Raw genomic sequence first — 3,213 nt, 5'->3', positions numbered from 1 at the left:
TGTCAAACACAGCCGTGGGTCCATCAGGTAGGTAGGCTAGAGCAAGCCCGGGAAACACCACAGACTTTGGGTGCTATCTAACATCAGTCTTTGCTTTTCACAGAGGTGGGCAATACATGTGTAGGCTGAGAAAGATGGCCCAAAATAGTTTGGCTTTGCGCTGCATTGTTCTGGCTTCTCCACAATTATTGATGTTCCGGTCACTCAGCCTTGTTGCTGCTTCTTCCCAGGATTTTGGTTAACACTAGCAATGGTTTCCTCCCATTCTGTAGGCTGTCTTATCACTGATTAATTGTTTCCTTAGCTGTAAAGAAGCTTTTTAATTGCACGAGGTCCAATTTGTCAACCGTTGGCTTAGTTTCCCGCGGAACTGAAATCCTATTGGGAAGGTTCTCCCTTATGCCTGTATCTTGACGTGATCACCCTGCTTTGTCCTCCCGTCAGTTTCAGATCTTCCATCAAGGCCTTTGATACTTTGTCTTTCTTACAAAGTGCACGCTTGGCATCTTTGTATCATGCTGTAGCTGCATAGCCTCTTATCTGAGTGTTCTATTCAAACCCACTGACCAGTGTTTCTATTGAACTTGCTCTGTAGTGTAACGCCAGTCAAGGATAATGATCCTCTAGCTGTGTGCTTTTGCTCAGGATTGCTTTGGCTGACTTATGATGTAGTCCACACATTTCTCTCGTTTCAGCAAGGTTGGCTTTTATCCAAGGAGTTTTCTGCCACTATAGTCTGTTCTTGAATCAATTTATGCTATACGTTATATTTACTTATTTTCATTTGGCAAATGATTTTATATTTTCCAATCTTGCTGAAATGTTTATTTTAGTAATTTTCTTTTTTTCAATTTTTATTAGATATTTTCTTCATTTACATTTCAAATTCTATCCCAAAAGTCCCCTATACCCTCCCCCTGCCCTGCTACCCTACCCACCCACTCCCACTTCTTGGCCCTGGCATTCCCCTGTACTGGGGCATATAAAGTTTGCAAGACCAAGTGGCCTCTCTTCCCAATGATGGCTGACTAGGCCATCTTCTGCTACATATGCAGCTAGAGACATGAGCTCTGGGGGTACTGGTTAGTTCATATTGTTGTTCCACCTATAGGGTTGCAGACCCTTTCAGCTCCTTGGGTACTTTCTCTAGCTCCTCCATTGGGGGCCCTGTGTTACATCCAATAGATGACTGTGAGCATCCACTTCTGTATTTGCCAGGCACTGGCATCGCCTCACAAGAGACAGCTATATCAGGGTCCTTTCAGCAAAATCTTGCTGGCGTATGCAATAGTGTCTGCATTTGGTGGCTGATTATGGGATGGATCCCTGGTGGGGCAGTCTCTGGATGATCCATCCTTTCGTCTTACTCCAAACTTTGTCTCTGTAACTCCTTCCATTGGTATTTTGTTCACTATGCTAGGGAGGACTGAAATATCCACACGTTGGTCTTCCTTCTTCTTGATTTTCTTGTGTTTTGCAAATTGTATCTTGCGTATTCTAAGTTTCTGGGCTAATATCCACTTATCAGTGAGTGCATATCAAGTGAAAAGGAGAAAGTGGGGAAAAGCCTCAAAGATATGGGTACAGGGGAAAAATTTCTGAACAGAACCACAATGGCTTGTGCTGTAAGATCAAGAATTGACAAATGGGACCTCATAAAATTGCAAAGCTTCTGTGGGGCAAAAGATACTGTCAATAAGACAAAAAGGCCACCAACAGATTGGGGAAGGATTTTTACCAATCTTAAATCTGCTAGGGGACTAATATCCAATATATACAAAGAGCTCAAGAAGCTGGACTCCAGAAATTCAAATAATCCCATTAAAAAATGGGGTACAGAGCTAAACAAAGAATTTTCAACTGAGGAATACCGAAGGGCTGAGAAGTACTTGAAAAAATGTTCAACATCCTTAATCATCAGGGAAATGCAAATCAAAACAACCCTGAGATTCCACCTCACACCAGTCAGAATGGCTAAGATAAAAAATTCAGGTGACAGCAGATGTTAGCGAGGATGTGGAGAAAGAGGAACACTCCTCCATTGTTGGTGGGATTGCAAGCTTGTACAACCTCTCTGGAAATCAGTCTGGCGGTTCCTCAGAAAATTGGAGATAGTACTATGGGAAGATCCAGCAATACCTCTCCTGGGCATATACACAGAAGATGTTCCAACTGGTAATAAGGACACATGCTCCACTATGTTCATAGCAGCCTTATTTATAATAGCCAGAAGCTGGAAAGAACCCAGATGTCCCTCAACAGAGGAATGGATACAGAAAATGTGGTACATTTACACAATGGAGTACTACTCAGCTATTAAAAACAATGAATTTCTGAAATTCTTGGGCAAATGGATGTATCTGGAGGATATCATCCTGAGTGAGGTAACCCAATCACAAAAGAAGTCACTTGATATGCACTCACTGATAAGTAATTTTCTTAATTACTTTCTGAATCAGTGTGTCTGTTAGAGCACCTCCCCTTTCATCTCTACTTTCTGTTAATTGGGGTCTGCTTTCACTCACTTTTGGTCAGTTGGCTAAGGATTCATCAATCCTGTTTGTCTTCCCAAAGACTGATTATTTTTTCATTTTCATTTCATTAATTTCTGGTCTGATCTATCTGTATACTGCTTGGGTTTGGCTCATTCATATTCTTTCAAAGCCAAGGTTTTTCTGATTTTTTTTAACACAGGCACTTGTAGCAGTGGTTTTCCCTGGAAAAGATACTCTTATAATTTATTGAGGGAATGAAAACCAGCACAGTCACGAGAAAGTAAATGATTGTGTAAATATTTGTGAGTGCATTGTATGTTTTTGTGCATATTGTTTGTGTGTGTGTTTAATGTGTATGCATGCATGCTTGAGTGTGTGTGTTCATGTGCATGGATATTTGTATGTTTATGTGTGTGCATACGTGTGTACATGTATGTTTATGTGTACATTTGTGTGTATGTGTTTGTGTTTTGCATTTGTGTGTCTCTGTATATGTGCTTGTATGCATTTGTGTATGTGTATGTGTGCATTTGTGTGTGTATGTTTTTGTGCATTTGTGTGTTGTGCATGTATGTGTACGTATTTGTGTATGTTTCTATGCATGTATGTCTCCACCAGTGTTTGTGCATACATGTGTGTTGTGTGTGAACTTGTATTTGCATGTATGTGCATCCATGTTCATGTGTGTTTCTATGTTTGCTTATGAGTGTTTGTGTAT

This window comes from Mus musculus, chromosome 13 (assembly GCF_000001635.26).
Source record: "Mus musculus strain C57BL/6J chromosome 13, GRCm38.p6 C57BL/6J".
Taxonomy (NCBI): Eukaryota; Metazoa; Chordata; class Mammalia; order Rodentia; family Muridae; genus Mus; species Mus musculus.
This window is presented reverse-complemented; position numbering follows the sequence as displayed.